Below are 18,587 nucleotides of genomic sequence, written 5' to 3'. Positions count from 1 at the left end.
AATCTTTTTCGTCTACTTCTACATCTTGCATAATTTCAGATGGTTGTTGAGACATGACTTTTGGTTGAATTTGACAGACACATAAGGAGAAAGCTAACGTTCTCTTCCTTTAATGAAGAAGGTACAGGCACTGATGGCAATCTCTTTATGTACCATTCAGTTTCCTTTCTTATGCCACATGGGGTACCTTATTGTTGTCAACAAGAGATACACATGCCAGTTCAAAACCTTCAGGAGATCTGTCATCAGCTTTCTTGTGTAAAGATAAAGCTGTGAAAAGCTTTCACGATTGGTGAGAAAAATGCCTTTTGAAACACTATGTGATTACTACTCCAGAAGTCTTATGTTCTCATAGTAACTCAGTGAATTTCTACTTAATTGAAATTTTAAGGACAAAAAGCAGATGTTCTCCTATATTAGACAAATTGTATTTACCTGAACAGTTTTATCTGCTATAGTGGAAAGAGTGAACAGAGTTGGACTAACTTTTGCCAATTAGATGAACTTATTTGAACCTTTGTTTCATTATCTAGAAACTGGTAATAATAGTGAACTAAATACATTCTTCACTTTAAAAGCATGATGAAGTGTCTCCTAATCTTTATGCCATAAGTAGCACAATATTTAGCCAAAATATAAATGGACGATTTTTATTTTAAAATATCATGCCATTTTCTGGTAAGATCTCTTGGGGGATGTAACTTGCTCTGGCTAACTAGCCACAACTGATGAAGGTCCATCCATTTTAACTGCCCCATAAAGTTAGAAGTTAACTTATAAAAAGTTAATGTGGGCTGTGTGTGTGTGTGTGTGTGTGTGTGTGTGTGTGTGTGTGTTTTGACCTGATAGAAGACAACCCCAAATATTATGGTATTATTGTTCTAGAGAAAGTTCATCAGTTTTATATCTAACTAGACTTTCTCATTTCTGCTTTCATTTTCCCACTGACTGCTACATCCCCATTTTTCAAGTGTTCTTTTTGTCAGCTCTTCCATTTGTCTGTTTCCTCCTTAAAAAGTTAAGTAAAACTTTGCCATGTTTTCCATTTGTAAGAGAAGTAGATTTTTGTCAGTCTGATATTAAACTTTTAACCAACTATACAGAATCCAAGAAAAACAATAACCCACACCTGATTCCAAAATTTTTGAAGAACAGTGTGGATTTTTACTGAAGAATATTCTCAGAGACGGAGTACAAGGGATTATCATGCCACACTGACAAAATGTTCCCTATAAATTTCTTTGTGTCTCCCAAATCCCAGACCCTTAGCTAGCTACCTAAATTCCCTGTGTCTCTCCCAACTCATTGTCCCCCACACCCCACCAGTCAATTCCTAGGCTCTTCCAGCACCTCTCTTCCTGGGGCAGACACATCCTATGGTGACCCTCCCACCCCCAAGTGAGATACACATTACAGACAATCTCCTCCCTGGGGGAGTGTGGAAGGACCTGTGACCTGCTTCTAACCAACAGAAAACAGCAAAGTTGATGGGATGGTACTCCCTTAATTAGGTTGTGTTATATGACAAAGGTGATGGAAGGTCATTCCCATGATTATGTTATCTAAGACTCTGCTGTAGCAGGTTGGAGAGATACACTTCCTACTGGTCTCTAAGAAGCAACCTGCTCTCATGTGACCTGTCTACGGAGAGGGCCACAGGGTCCTCTAGGAGTCGAGGAATTCTTCTGTCAACACTCATGTGAGCTTAGAAGAGTACCCCCAGCAAAGAAAAAAGAGAACTACAGGCCAATATCCCTGATGAATATGGGTGCAAAAATTCTCAACAAGATACTAGCAAATTGAATTCAACAGCATATGAAAAGAATTATTCACCATGATCAAGTGGGATTCATTCCTTGGCTGCAGGGCTGGTTCAATATTTGCAAATCAATCAATGTGATACATCACATTAATAAAAGAAAAGAACCATATGATCCTGCTAATGGATGCAGAAAAAGCATTTGACAAAATACAGCATCCCTTCTTAATAAAAACCCTCAAGAAAGTCGGGATAGAAGGAACATACTTAAACATCATAAAAGCCATTTATGAAAAGCCCACAACTAATATCATCCTCAATGGGGAAAAACTGAGAGCTTTTCCCCTGAGATCAGGAACACGACAAAGATGTCCACTCTCACCACTGTTGTTTAACATAGTGTTGGAGGTCCTAGCATCAGCAATCAGACAACAAAATGAAATAAAAGGCATCAAAATGGGCAAAGATGAAGTCAAACTTTCACTTTTCACAAGAGGACATGATACTCTACATGGAAAACCCAACAGACGCCTCCAAAAGTCTGCTAGAACTGATACATGAATTCAACAAAGTTGCAGGGTACAAAAATCAATGTACAGAAATCGGTTGCATTTTTTTTTTAATTTTTTTTTTCAACGTTTATTTATTTTTGGGACAGAGAGAGACAGAGCATGAACGGGGGAGGGGCAGAGAGAGAGGGAGACACAGAATTGGAAACAGGCTCCAGGCTCTGAGCCATCAGCCCAGAGCCTGACGCAGGGCTCGAACTCACGGACCGCGAGATCGTGACCTGGCTGAAGTCGGACGCTTAACCGACTGCGCCACCCAGGCGCCCCTCGGTTGCATTTTTATACACCAATAATGAAGCAACAGAAAGAGAACTAAACTGATCCCATTCACAATTGCACCAAGAACCATAAAATACATAGGAATAAACCTAATCAAAGATGTAAAAGATCTGTACACTGAAAACTATAGAAAGCTTATGAAGGAAATCAAGAAGACGCAAAGAAATGGAAAAACATCCCATGCGCATGGATTGGAAGAATAAATATTGTCAGAAGGTCAATACTACCCAAAACAATCTATAAATAATGCAATCCCAATCAAAATTGCACCAGCATTCTTCTCGAAGCTAGAACAAACAATCCTAAAATTTGTATGGAATCACAAAAGACCTCGAATAGCCAAAGTAATATTGAGGAAGAAAACCAAAGCAGGAGGCATCACAATCCCAGACTTTCGCCTCTACTACAAAGCTGTAATCATTAAGACAGTACGGTGTTGGCACAAAAACAGACACATAGACCAATGGAATAGAGAACCCAGAAATGGACCCACAAATGTATGGCCAACTAATCTTTGACAAAGCAGGAAAGAATATCCAATGGAAAAAAGCCAGTCTCTTTAACAAATGGTGCTGGGAGAACTGGACAGCAACATGCAGAAGATTGAAACTAGACCACTTTCTCACACCATTCACAAAAATAAACTCAAAATGGATAAAGGACCTGAATATGAGACAGGAAACCATCAAATCCCTAGAGGAGAAAGCAGGGAATAACCTCTTTGACCTCAGCTGCAGCGATTTCTTACTTGACACATCTCCAAAGGCAAGGGAATTAAAAGCAAAAATGAACTATTGGGACCTCATCAAGATAAAAAGCTTCTGCACTGCAGAGGAAACAATCAACAAAACTAAAAGGCAGCCAACGGAATGGGAAAAGACATTTGTAAATGACACATTGGATAAAGTGCTAGTACCCAAAATCTATAAAGAACTCACCAAACTCCACATCTGAAAAACAAATAATCCAGTGAAGAAATGGGCAGAAGACATGAATAGACAGTTTTCCAAAGAAGACATCCAGATGGCCAACAGACACATGAAACTATGCTCAATGTCACTCCTCATCAGGGAAATACAAATCAAAACCATACTGAGATACCACCTCATGCTGCTCAGATTAGCTAAAATGAACAAATCAGGAGAATATAGATGCTGGAGACATTATGGAGAAATGGGAACCCTCTTGCACTGTTGGTGGGAATGCAAACTGGTGCAGCCACTCTGCACAACAGTGTGGAGGTTCCTCAAAAAATTAAAAATAGAACTACTCTATGACCCAGCAATAGCACTGCTAGGAATTTACCCAAGGGATACAGGAGTGCTGATGCATAGGGGCACTTATACCCCAATGTTCAGAACAGTACTTCCAACAATAGCCAAATTATGGAAAGAGCCTAAATGTCCATCAGCTGATGAATGGATAAAGAAGATGTGGTTTATATATACAATGGAATACTACTTGGCAATGAGAAAGAATGAAATCATGCCATTTGCAGCAACATAGATGGAGCTGGAAGGTATTATGCTAAGTGAAATAAGTCAGTCAGAGAAAGACTGATACCATATGTTTTCACTCATATGTGGATCTTGAGAAACTTAACAGAAGACCATAGGGGAGGGGAAGGGGAAAAAAAAGTTACAGAGAAGGAGGGAGGCAAACCATAAGAGACTCTTGGATACTGAGAACAAACTGAGGGTTCAAGGGGTGTGGGGGAGAGGGGAAAGTGGGTGATGGGCATTGAGGAGGGCACTTGTTGGGATGAGCACTGGGTATTGTATGGAAACCAATTTATCAATACATTATATTAAAAAATAAACTTTAAATTTCTAAATTCATCAGTATAAAAAAAAGGAAGAGGACCCCAAGTTCCAGGAAGAAACATAACCTGGCTGGCCCCTTGATGTAGCCTGTGAGACCGTAAGTCAGCTCAGCCAGCCCGGACTCTTAATCCACTGGAATTGTGAGATAATAAATGGGTGTGGCTTCAAACTTCTTAGTTTGGGTGAATTTGTTACCCAGCAAGCCCCTTTAGCCCTCTTGGCTTCTTGCAGATAAAATCCTCTTGCTCTCCTGGCTTCTTTCATTTGTATTCAATCAACCACTGTTTCCCATCAAAACTCAAGGATCTTCCTTAGGATCCACACTTCTGAGAAACCAGGGAGTGTGTGTGTGTGTGTGTGTGTGTGTGTGTGTGTGTGTGCGCAGGTGCGCACATGTGTATACATATCATAAAAGGGCCGCACGTCTCATTTATATATTAATATTATATTAACATTAATATATATTATTATTAATGTATATTAATCCATCTAACTATATTAATTTGCTCATTCCCTTGGTAAAATCTATTGATTAACAACCACCCAGATGCCAGTAGGCTGCTTTCCAATGTGTGTATGCATTTCTGTTTCCACAAGCAAATGGCAGAAGAGTCAATGTGGTTTGTTCCCAAATCTGATCATATCAGTTGTAAATGTTTTTGTAAATGATATAGTTAGATCTTACATAAAGTGTGAAAAGGGAAGTTTTTTCTACAAGAACCATGAAAGGGTCTATAACATTAAATAGAACAGAGGATGGAACACCTGGGTGGCTCGGTCAGTTAAGCATCTGCCTCTTGATTTCCGCTCAGGTGGTGATCTCACGGTTTGTGAGTTTGAGCCCATGTGGCTGGCTCTTTGCTGACAGCATGGAGCCTGCTTGGGACTCTCAACTCCCTCTTTCTCTGCACCTCCCTTGCTCATGCGCACACGCTCTCTCTCTCAAAATAAATAAATAAATAAATAAATAAATAAATAAATAAATATTAAAAAAAAGAGTAGAACAGAGCAAAATAATAGAAATCTAGAAGACTTTGCTCTGAGATTATTTCATAAGTGTCTTTAATTTTTTTTTTTTTTTTTTTTTTTGCACAGAGTACATTGGTTGTTTATATAAGGAAGACGTGGTATAACTCATTCTGCAAACTTCTGCTCAAAGAAAAGGGCTTGTCCTTGTAATATGTTTGATGAATGAAAATGAATATTTGAAATGTGTGTGCAATCTTTCATAATGCTTTCCCCATTTAATTGGCTTTTTCAATTAATTGATTGTGTTAGACAAAAAGATTCTTTCTGAATTTTAATTTTAACATTTTTTCCTCTGTCACAATAAGATTGCATAAATTTCTATTCTGTCTTTAAGAAAAGGACTATTTTGTGCTCACCAGCTGGAAGTATTTTAGGAAAAACTCTGAGGCCTTGTCATAAAGCTGACTCTTGAAATCTGTTTGTCTTAGAGCAGCAGCAAGTATAGCTGAAGGGTTAAGTGATAGGTTTGACAACAAAATAGGAAAGTCATTTCCAGGTAGCTCTTGACATGTTTTCAAATGAATAACATAACAGGGTTGGAAGATACTGTCATTGCCGACCTTGAGAAAGAATTACTGGCTAATGGGAATTAATTTATAAAAGGTAAATAACAAAGGACTCCCAGGAAGGATTCCCTTCCTCCCTCACTTTCTCCTTCCCTCCTTTCCCCTCTCTCCCTTCCTTCCTTCCTGCATTCCTTCCTTCCTTCTTTACTTCCTTCCTTCCTTCTCCTTAAATCTATATAACACACATTTGTCTTAAGGCATAATGAAAGCCAATACAAACACATAGAATGACTATTTCTCTGGAACTAAAAATCCACGTAACTAGCTTACCAGTAGGGACAGACTGTTTGGAATTGGGACATTAACTTCATTTTTCCTATGGATTTATATAAAGAAGGGCTTGTGACTGTTGCTAAGAGCATTAAGAATCTGAATTTGGACACTGCCTGAAGGAGTGCCTGCAATATTTCTATTCTATCCATAGGCAGGCCTTTGGAGAAGACAGATATGTCTCTTAGCCAAGGGAATATTCAAAATCCTGCTCCAAAATCTGCACATAAGAGGCGGTTAGAAAGTGGGAAAAGGGCATTGTAGGAGATTTACTTCTTTAGGAAGATTCAAGAAAGTGGCTTCCCAGACAATAGGGCCCTTTCTTTGGGTTCCAACCCTTTCTTCCTTTAGCTCACCTCCAACCACGCGCTTCCTCTGCAAGGCCAAGGGGATGCCCACCCGGACCCTGCATCTCCCCTTCTAGATCATGCTCCTGGCAAGTGTGTCTTCAGAATCCCTTGCCCAAATGACCAGAGTCTGCTTCTAGAGGCCGTTCCAACCTTTCCCCTGTGTCATTCTCTCAAGGGTCAACCATGAGGCCTGTGCTTCCCTGACCCTGAGAAGTGGCTATGCATAGGGTAGTGTGAAAAGATCTTGGCGGTGTGAGCTGGGGTATCTACAATATGTGAGTACAAGGCCCCCTGAGTATGATACAGAGACAGCGATGGAGAGAGAAGGTGGCAGCTGCAGACCAGAGGCTGCTCACCACATTTTGACACAGAACTCTGAGCAATCCATGGTTTCTCAATTCAAATCTGGACCTCCAGGTCCTCAGGACGGTGTATTCATCATGGCATCAGAATAGAGCATCCATAATTTATTTAGCAGCTTGTTAGTTTAATTTATAAGTTTTACATGTGCTTTTATGTAAACAGTATAGAGGTCTTCACTGTACTTTGTCCCAGACCCTGCTTAGAGTTGAATTGCTGGTAAGAATACAAAGCAGTACACCCTGCATGGGGCAAGCTGTCAGTATGTGTCAAAATTGTGAAAGTGTATCCTCCGACTCAGGAAATCCATTTCTGGGAATCTGTTCTACAGTACAGAATTCCGGCCCACAATCTGTAGCCACGAGGTGAGAAAAGCCACTTATTACCTACAAAAACCAGCTCAGGAAGGCAGTTTACTATCCACAGGCCAGACAGTCAGGCCACCATCTCTACCACCTGATCCAGGAAGCCAAACGAAAACCTCTGTAACAACTGGCCCCAAATGGTTAGAACTCTGTGAATACCTGTAGCTTCCCTAATTTTTGTTCCCAGTTCCAATTTAAGACGAAGCTGAGAAAATGAAACATGCATCCCTCGCCAGTCACATGGGATGCTGTATTTCTAGTTGGCCTGTCTACACTTCCCCATGCCAACAGCCTCCAACCAGGGCATGCCTAAGCCCTCCCTTTTTCTCCACCAGAGAGCTGTCCCACTCCTCTGCCTGCCTTTACTCTCTGCTCACACAAGTGATGGTGGCTGACTTCCTTGCTATAGCAATCCCTAAATAAATACCCTTTGCCTCTTCTCATTTACATGGTCTTCGTTTATCCCCACGATTACCACAGCTTCTCTGATCTCCCACATTCTCACATCTAACCCAAAGGCAACATTTTAATGTTCAAAATAATTACTCACAATATCTGTGTCTTTATTACTTACTTAACACATCAAGCCCTATTTAAAGTTTTCTGAGGCAGAGTAAAAGGATTCCAAGTATTGAATGCTGGGGACCTGGGAGTATATATACGTGTATTTTAATTCTTATAAACTAGTTCTTTATAAACCTTTTTTCATTTGAGTTTTCTTTCAGCATAGACTTGGCGAATGTGAATTTGCAGGGCTGAATGTAGAAATCCTGGAAGGAGGGCAGCACTTGAAGAAGGAACACTGGCTGGTGGATCAATAACCTGTCTGGCCTAAGGTCTGAGTTTGTTAACAGCTGAAGGTTGTTCACGTCTACTTGCAGTTTTCAGTCTTACCAGAGGATGGCGCCAATACTTCTCCAGTGGGTCTTGCCAAGCTGCTTTGGTATCCTCTCAAGCGGCATTTGAGAGACACTGAAAAGATCGGTGACTTACGCTCTTAACCAAATAAGGTTTTTATTATTAATTCAACTTTATATGTAGTTAAAAATGAGTATACATGTATCACATCCTTCAGAACCATTTATGCCAAAGAATTAAGCAGCCTGAAATGAATGGAGAGCTACTTATTTCCTGTAAATGTACTCACACTTTATATTTAATTTATACAACTTCCAAAAACCAGTTTCTACAAGTGAGATCTTTCCGAAATTTCCATTTGCGTGCCATCTGCTGCATTGTAGACCAGCCACTTAATATTAAAACTTGTTCAGAAGCTGTACTCTTTAATGCACACACCGGCACACCAGGGTGTTTCCTGCAGCAGGGCTGTTGGGGTGGGGTGGGAGGTGGAGGCAAAGGGGAAGTCACTTGTCTATCTTCTCGGTCTTCCAGATGGAACTGAGCCATGGGCGCAGCCATTCCTTTGTTTCCCCTTCTTGGACTCCACGCATTTGTTCAATGGTGTCTTCTGAACAGGAGTGGTTGTAACTTTTCCTCCTTAAACTCTGTGTTCTGGAGACTCAAGGGCTGTCCGGACGTAGCAGACGGGTTTGCTCAGAAACTGTGCTTCTCTTTTGGAAGATGACCCCAAACTCACTGGTATTCTATAATGCACTCGAAAGCAACCGTAGTCAACTCGCAAAAGCTGTTATAAGAGAAACTGAATCCATACATATCCAATCCATGGTTGGTGCAAAGAGCCCAACTAGAGAAAGCACTGATGAGCTGTCCATGCATTAGAGTGCAGCTTCGGAACAACTTTTAATAGGGGGGTCTTAACATGCCATGAAGCAGAATAGAAAATTCATAAAGTAATCATAAAATAGGGATGTCATATAGGTTCACTATACCTTATCTGAAATTCTTGGGACCAGATGTGCTTTGGAATTCAGAATATTTTGGATTTATAAAGCTAACATGGTCTATATGCCATATATTATGCAATACTCCAGAAGGGTCCAAGGCAGCTCCCTGTAAGCAAAACAATTAGTATTTCTTCAGAGACAAATGAATATTCACATCAAGTGGGATAAATAAAGGCGAACTGGCCTCATGTCAGGGTACAGGTCAGGTTTTGCCTCCAAATGAATTAGGAAACAAACCTTGGTTGTAGGAGTTTTTGGATTTGGGAAATGCAAACAAGGTATTGTGGGGCTGTAATTAAGTGCTTTACGTGCGCTATTTCATTTAATTCTCACAGGTGGCCCATGTTAAATACAAGGACATAAGAACATGGGGAACCTGAGTGTCAGAGTGGTTAAGTAACTTTCCCAAGTTCACGCAGCAGAGCCAACATTCAAACCTTGGCCTGATTCTAAAAGGCAAAATGTTACATTGCTTTCTATGTGTAATATAAATGCTAGATATTCTAAAATAATGAAAACTCTTTCACTTCCTTGTCAACTTTTGGATTGGCACCCATATTCTGCACTATTCTTTATTTTCCCTGTGGTCCTTGAGAAAAGATAAGATGGCAGAGTGAACTATTCCACCCTAATGGATGGAGGTAAAGCCTCTGTCTGGCGTCCTTTCAGAGCAGCCTCGTCTGCTTAGGGAGGCAGCAGGTCTGCAGTGCTGAAGAGCAAACAGTCAATGCCCCAAATGTCAGGTTTTCCAGCAGTTAGTTTCCTGTTCTGTACTTGGTCCGTGCAGCTGATCAGCCTTGATGTCATCTGCAATATGATCCAAACATCTAATTAATGTCTCTGGCCTCCTTTTGCAAGTTTTGCACCAGCCTGGCCTCCCATAAAGGGATTCTGCTTCTTTGAATTGATCGGGATATCAGAAGTCACTTGGCTTAATAAAGTTGTCAGCAGGGAGGAATCCTTGATTTTTTTTCTGTCCGTTTTCTCATGATGGGAATGAATTAAGATAATCATATTTTAAAATTGTGATTTCAAGGCAATTCATGAGCCATGTTCCCTTTTTTTTTTTTTGCATTGTAATTATCCCTTTTCTCTTTTCCTTTATGTCTTTCTCTTTTTCAAATTATAATCCTATTTATAGTCTAAAGTTTAGGAGCTTACAGTCTCTTGTCCCCCATCCCCAGGGATAGTTCTTTCTTGTAATGAAACCAATAGCTTAGCAATTGCATGGACACAAAACTCTTTTTATATTCCTGTAAAAATATTACAAGTCACAATAAACTGTGTAACATTTTAATGGATTTTTCCAGTGGCCTTTTATAGACTTTCAAGATCTGTTAGAAAAATGATTCATCTATATAGGTGTACATATATCTATCTGTCATGCTTGAGGTACTTAAAAAAAGAACCCTTGACATATTTTTATAAAGGAAGCTAGCAGATACAGGCAGTCCTGCATTTGCACACCTTGCCTCCCATCTGGCCATAAAATTCACATACAATAAAGTGTGCAAATCTTAAGTGTTTCATTTTGATAAGTGCATGCCTCCGTGTAATGCAAAACTTTTATGAGGATAGAACCATCACTCCTCAAAGTTCTTTACTGTTCTTCCTAGGTTCCCTCACTTTAGGCAAACACTTTTCTGATTTTTTTCATCATAGTTTTGCCCGTTCTAGAATTTTCATATGTATACACATACATACAAATTATATGGCGGATGCTCTTTTGTGTAAGGCTTCTTTTCTTCTGCATAATAATTTTAAGACTCATTCTTTTTGTGTGTGTCAGTAGTTTCTTTTATATCGATGTGTTTACCCATTCCATTTTCCTATTGATAGACATCTGGACAGTTTCCAGGTTTTAGAAATTATGAATAAAGCTGCCATGAACATTCTCATACAAGTCTTTTTGTGGACATATGCTGGTAAATAATTAGGAGTAAAGTTGCTGGGCCATGGTGGAGACTTACAATCAGTTTTGTAAGAAACATTTTTCTTTCTTAAAAATTTTATTTCAATGCTAGTATAGTTAACACACACTGTTATATTAGTTTCAGGTGTATAATATATTGATTTAACAATTCTGTACATTACTCAGTGCTCATCACAATAAGTGTACTCTTTAATCCCCATCACCTAGTTCACCCATTCCCCCACCCTCCTCCTCTCTAGTAACTGTCAGTTTGTTCTCTATAGTTAAGAGCCTGTTTCTTGGTTTGTGTCTCTTTTTTTCTTTGTGCATTTATTTTGTTTCTTAGATTCTACATATGAGTGAAATCATACGGTGTTTGTCTTTCTCTGACTGACTTTAATTACTTAGGATTAAACTCTCTAGATTCATCCATGTTGTTGCAAATGGCAAGAGCTCATTCTTTTTAGGGCTGAGTACTATTCCATGGTGTATACATACCACTTCTTAATCCATTCATCTATGAATTGATGCTTGGGCTGCTTCCATAATTTGGCTATTATAAATACTTCTACAATATACACAGGGTGCATAAATCTTTTTGAATTCGTGTTTCATATGCAACTTTTTCAAAAGTGCTTCTATGTGAGAGTTTCATTTGCTCCACATACTTGCTAACACTTGCTGCTGTCAAATCTTTTCATGCTTTGGCCATCCTGGTGGATGTGAGCTGATATTTTATTGTGGTTTTAATTTGCATTTCCCTGATGACTAAGGATGTTGAGAACTTTTTCATATACTTGTTGGCTTTTCATATGCCTTCTTTTGTGAAACATATTTTCAAATCTTTTGCTCACTAAAAAAAAAAAAATGGGTTGTCTTTTTATTATTATAGTTGAGTCGTAGGAGTTCTTTAAATATTCTGGAGTCATCTGTCAGATACACATTTTGTGAATATTTTCTCCCAATCTGTGGTGCCTTTGGATGAGTAGAAGTTTTAAACTTTTGGTAATTTAACAGAATAATGTTAATTCTGTCTAAAGTTTGTCAGGTTTTTAAATTTTTATTTTTGTTAATTATTTCTGTGTCTTGGCTAGAAAACTCTTACCTATCCCTAAGCTGTGAAGATATTTTTTTTTTAATGTTTTCTTTCTAGGGGTGCCTGGGTGGCTCTTTCGGTTAAGTGTCGACTTTGACTCAGGACATGATCTCACAGCTCATGGGTTCAAGCTCTGTGTTGGGCTCTGTGCTGACAGCTCAGAGCCTGAAGCCTGCTTTGGATTCTGTGTCTCCCTCTCTCTCTGCTCCTTCTCCGCTCATGCTCTCTCTCTCTCTCTCAAAAATAAATAAACATTAAAAAAATTAATAAAATGTTTTCTTTCTAGAAGCTTTTTAGGTTTAGCTTTTACATTAAGGTCTATGATCCGTCTCTAATTAATTTATATATATGGTATGATATAGAGGTGGAAAGTCATGAAAAAATATCCCCTTGTTCCAGTAATATTTATTGAAGACTTTATTTTTCCCCTTGCATTTCTTTGGCAACTGTGTAAAAAAAATTAAATGACCATACATATTGGGATTTGTTTCTAGGTACTGTGTTCTGTTCCATTGAGTTATTTGTCTGTGTTGATGTCAGTAACACACTATCTTGATTATTGTAGCACTATAGTAAGTTTTAAGTCAGGGAGTAAAAACACTTCCACTGTTTTTATTTTTTTCTCTCTGAAATTTCTTTGGCCAACCTAAGTTCTTTGTATCTCACTATAAGCTTTAGAATCAGCTTTAAATTTTATTAAACAAATCTCTGCAATTATGTTTAAAATTATGTTGAATCTATGGATCAATTTTAGTAGAACTGACAAGTTAATAATATTGAGTTTTCCAATTTATGAATGAGGTAGATATCCCCACGTAGTTAGGTCTTTTTAATTTTCTTCCAGCAAGACATTGTTTTTGGCAGAGAGGTCTTGCCTGTCTTTTGGTAGGCCTGTACAACCCACCACTGGATGCCTTTTATGTGAGAAACAATTTTCTCTCTTTTTTAAAGCACTGTTATTTTTTCATACATAATTAAAAAATACCAGGATTAGCTGAAACTAATTGTAGAGATTCTTATACCCTCCAGCAGATTAGGTGGGTGTCTATATCTTTTCATCTGTGACAACAGTGGGGCAACCTGGGTCTTGAAGAATGAATAAGAGTGTTCCAATCAGGGGTACATGGGCGGCTCAGTCAGTTGAGCATCAGACTTTGGATCAGGTCACGATCTCGTGGTTGTTGGTTCGAGTCCCTCATTGGGCTCTGTGGTGTCAGCACGGAGCCTGCTTTGGATCATGTGTCCCCCACTCTCTCTGCCCCTCCCCTGCTTGCACTCTCTCTCTCTCAAAAATAAATACAAGCATAAAAAAAGAGTGTTTCAATCAGAGAAGGGAGTGAAGGCTGAGGAGACAGTCTGTGGGAGGACATGGTGCTGTGAGAGATCTAGGCCTGTGTTTTGGTTCACTGTTGCTGCATAACAGCCCCCTCAAAAACTCAGAGGCTTGAAAGAAGAAGTGGATGATACCCCATGACTCTGTAGGCTGGCTGGGCTCCATGTGGTCTCGGCTGGGATTGCCCGTTGGGCTACATCCAGCTGGTGGAGGGCTGGGTGGGAAGTCCCAAGAAAACCTCTTTCACGCCTCTGAGGTGTGGCCTCTCTCCTCCACACCGTGTCTCCTCCACAAGGGCCTCTTTCATGGAGGCAGAGCCTCAACTTCCCTTAGGGTGGCTCTATGACCCAAGAGGTAAAGAGGCCACTCTGCCTCCTTGTGCTAAGCTTGGTGTGGAAGTGCACCTCCTTCTCTGTGCCAGGCCAGCTTCGAGGGGTGGGAATAGATGCTGTGTGTCTTCGTGGAAGGGGTGGCATGAACATGCTGGGGGGGGGGGGGGCAGCCATGATTGGCAGCCATCTTTGGACACCTACCCACTGCCTATGTTTTTAATGACAAGTTTTCTGTGGCTGGGATGTAGGATAAAGGAAGGAAAAGAGGGAGCCTGCATAGGCCTGGGCTTTGTCAGTTGATGAGTTTTGGTTTTACTCTTTTTTTTTTAATTTCTGTTTTTAATGTTTATTTGTTTTTTGAGAGAGAGAGAGAGACAGAGACAGAGAGTACAAGCTGGGGAGGGGCAGAGAGAGAGGGAGACAGAGAATGTGAAGCAGGCTCCAGGCTCTGAGCTGTCAGCACAGTGCCCTACGTGGGGCAAACTCATGAACCACGAGTTCATGACCTGAGCTGAAGTCAGACGCTTAACAGACTGAGCCACCCAGGCGCCCCAGCTAGTTTTACTCTTTAGACAAGGCAGACTCCAGCCTGTGTGGTGGCCAGACTCCATCCTGGTTGTATAGACCATCAGCAAGTACCGAGTGATTACTTGTCATGTTGGACAAACATTATCTTACTTAATACAGGCGGTGTTGCCTATAGCAGTATGGAAACTGGAGCCAGAGGGCTTGACTTCAAATTCTTGATTCATCATCTATTAGCTGTGCAAACTCCAGCAAGTTACTTAACTGCTATCTGCCTGTCTCCTTACTGTGAAAGCAGATAATCGTGGTAGACCTGCATTATGCAGCTGTGTAAGGGTTAAGTGCGATTATATATGTCACTTAGCCCTCTGTAAGCACCAGCTTTTATTGTTAATGCTCACAATAGTGCTGGGAAACAGGTATTATTGCTCGCATCTTAAACAAAAAATGACTGAGGTACCAGGGGCTTAAACAACATTCAAATGCAGATGAGTGCCTCCAAAGCCTGTTGCCATGAAGTTCCCACTCGTGTTTTGATGTGTCTCTCAGCTCCAGCCGGCAGCAGGACAGAGTTTTGGTCTTTCCATAGGAGTTGTATGAGCCTGAAGTCTCCACTTATTATCCCTCAAAAGCTCTCTGCTTCCCCAGCAGCCTCACTCAAGGTCCATGCTCTGGCTGATATTTACAGTGTGGAGGTCACTGCAAAAATAGTAACACTTTTTTTTTTTTTTTTTTTTTTTTTTTTCCTGAGCCTGTGCAAAGCGTGAATCTCTGAGGACCGAATCCTCTGGTGAGACTGCGAGTCTCTGGGGTCTGAAGCTGCCTGAAGCCTCTCCTGCCACACAAGCTCTGGCTGCGCCCTCCCAGCCGTCCTTCTGCTGCGGCTTATTGACTGCGGCTTTGTGAACCCGCAAGTTACATTTGTAGCAATCCCAGGCTGAAAGGGTTCCTATAAATGCTCCATGTAATTAATTATAAACAAAGCAGCCAGCCAGAAGCCCAATGCCCAAAGAAGTCCTTAGCAAGCCTCATTGTGCGCTCTTTATTTCTCCTCTGCATTTCTATCCATGCAAGAGCTTCAGAAGTGTAATAATCCTCCTTAACGACAGATTCGTGATGATGAAGCCATTATTGTTTGATACTGCGGTTCTAAGAAGTGACCCAGAAACAGCCTTCGAAAGCAACCTCTCTCCACCCCCTTTACCCCAAGCAAAGGACCAGATTAAAAGAGCCCTAGCTTGTATGAATATTTATGCTAGAACCTCTGCCAGATCAGATTAGAGGAGTTCATCCTGCCGGGCAAACAGCGATTCTGTACTCTGATTTAATGAGAAACTGACATGTTAATAGCATACTGATGCATCCATTCATCAGCAAATCCATAACACACAGTGAATGTGCCGTGCCTCTCAGGGGCCCGGAGAGGTGATGCTTTTGTCATTTTAACTTCAACCAGGAAAGTTGTTGCAGTGAGAAGGATTCCAAAGACATTCTGCCTCACAGAAAAGATGAGGGGTGGGGATTCTAGTCTAGATATGCCTGGGAAATTGCTCTCTCACACTGCCAGTGAGAATGTTAGACAGAGGCTAATTCCTCTAAGCAGGATCTCCCAAGGTGGTTCCATAGAGCATGGTACCCACAGGGTGTTAATAGCTATCATACAGAGAAAAGTCTTTAAGTAAAAAATGTGGCGTAAATGGTGAACTGAACAAATTTCTTTACGGTAGAACTTCCACCCTGTGACTTTGCAGGGAGCAGAGAAATTATGCTGTTCTTCCAGGTTTTTTGGACTGTGGAGTTCTTCCTTCGTAAAGCACCACCCCCCAAAGCATACAACCTTTTGAGCTCCCAATCCCTTTGGCAGGCCGGGGAAGGCTGGGGAATCCTTTCTCAGAATAAAGTGTTTTTTTTTAAGTAGTGTCTACACCCAATGCAGGGTTCGAACTTACAACCACGAGATCAAGAGTTGCATGCTCTATGGACTGAACCAGCTGGGATCCCCAGAATAACATTTTTAAATGCAAAAAATATAACACATAGGATTACAAAGGAAACCAATTGTATTAAACCAAATATCAAACTACTAAAAATACGTTGAGATAGTGAGGAGCTAAGATGGCAAAACAGCATGGAAGGTTTTTTTGTTTCTCGCGTCCATGAAATACAGTGAAATAGAGCCAGATCAACATTAAACCACATTGCACACCTAGAAAACTGATCTGAGGATTCACACAACAATCTGCACAACCTGAACCACAGAATTCAGCAGGTATGGCACGGAGTGGTGAACTGGGGGAGAAAGAAACTGCGGGGGGCAGGGAGCTGTTTTTGCGTGCAGAGAGAGGACGGAGACAGGGTGGGGGGGGCAAAATTCGGGAAAAGCACCCCCCCCCACCCCAAGCAGCTGAAAAGAAAGTGGAAAAGTGGAAACAGCCGCAGGGGTTGAACTAAAAAGGGAGAAAGGAGAAAGGAGAGGGTTTAAAATCCATTAAGACTATAAACAGGGGATGTGCAGACTGAAACGCCGCAGCTCCATACCTGGCGGTGCTCTGGTGGGAAGGGCGAATCCCCAGGAGCAGAGTGGAGTCTTCAGGCCACACGGGGAGAGGCGGTTCCCCTGCTGGGAGGATTCCCCACAGGCAAAGGTCCCAGTGGACTCTGGAGAACACCACATTCGCTGGTGCTGGAACAAGGTCGTTTAAGGGTGAAGCCTGGTGCCAGACGTGTGTCATGATTTTCCATAATCCCTGAAATGCTGCTGCTACATGATCGCGTGAACTTTTTCTGAGGCAGGCTGGCACCCGGCCGCAGTCTCAGGGCATCAGCAGCAGCACAGACCTGCAAACGTTGCTGGGTGCGGCTGGCACACGGCCATTGCCCGGTGAGACCCTCTGCAGAGGGGCAGCATGGGTCAAAGCCATAGTCCCTCAGAAGTAAGGGGTGGGGAAATACAGCTGCATCTGAGACAAAACTCAGGACGGAGGTGCTGCCTGGAGCTTGGTCATGGACAGTGTGAAAGCGGGCAGTGGAAGAAGCCGGAGACAAAGGACGGGTGCGCAATTGCTGACCCTGGAGAACAGAATTCCGACATTAGAGACTGGGGAGCTGAGTGTCGCCATTTTCACGGGTCTCGTGCATGCGCATACGCACCTACGAGCACCACAACAATCTACCCCAGTAAGCCAAGCAGCGCCATCTAGTGGAGAACACAGACATTACACTAAGCCCCACCTAACGGCCAACCTCGCTCTTCAGGAACCTAAGTCTCTCCACCTGCTTAGTTAACGGACTATGAAATACTTCATAGGTTGACTTCTAGGGCAAAATGATGTAATTTCAATCATATTTCAGTTTGTTTGCTGGTCCATCTATTCAATTTTCTTTTTTTTCTTTTTCATTTCTCTTCTTTCTTGAATATAGAAAGAGAAAAAATTTATTTTTCTTTTCAGTTTTTATTAAAATATTTTTCTTTAAATTTTTTCTACTATAGTTTTTACTTTTTTGTAAATTTTCACATTTTATTCTATTTCATTGTATTCATTTTTTCAAATTTTCAAATGTTTTCCTTTTTTTTTCTTTTTCCCCTTTTTTTCCTAATACATCAAACCCCTTTCAACATCCAGACCAAAACACACCTAGGATCTAGCATCATTTATTTGATTTGTGTGTGTGTGTTGTTTTTAATTTTTTAATTAAATTTTTTTTACCTCATTAATTCCCTTTCTTCCTTCAAAATGGTGAAATGAAGGAATTCACCCCAAAGAAAGAGCAGGAAGAAAAAACAGCCAGGGATTTAATGAACACAGATACAAGCGAGATGTCTGAACCAGAATTTAGAATCACGATAATAAGAATACTAGCTGGGGTTGAAAACAGATTAGAATCCTTTTCTGCAGAGATAAAAGTTAGTCAGGATGAAATAAAACTGCTATAACTGAGCTGCAATATCGATGGATGAGGCAGAGCAGTGAATCAGTGATATAGAGAACAAACTTATGGAGAACAATGAAGTAGAAAAAAAGTGGGAGACTAAAGCAAAACAGCATGATTTAAGAATTAGAGAAATGAGTGACTCATTAAAAAGGAACATCAGAATCATAGGGGTCCCAGAAGATGAAGAGAGAGAAAAAGGGGTAGAAGGGTTATGAGAGCAA

This window comes from Puma concolor, chromosome A2 (assembly GCF_028749965.1).
Source record: "Puma concolor isolate L17-30 chromosome A2, mPumCon1.1.hap2, whole genome shotgun sequence".
Taxonomy (NCBI): domain Eukaryota; kingdom Metazoa; phylum Chordata; class Mammalia; order Carnivora; family Felidae; genus Puma; species Puma concolor.
The sequence above is the reverse complement of the archived record's forward strand: the minus strand, read 5'-3'. Positions refer to the sequence as shown.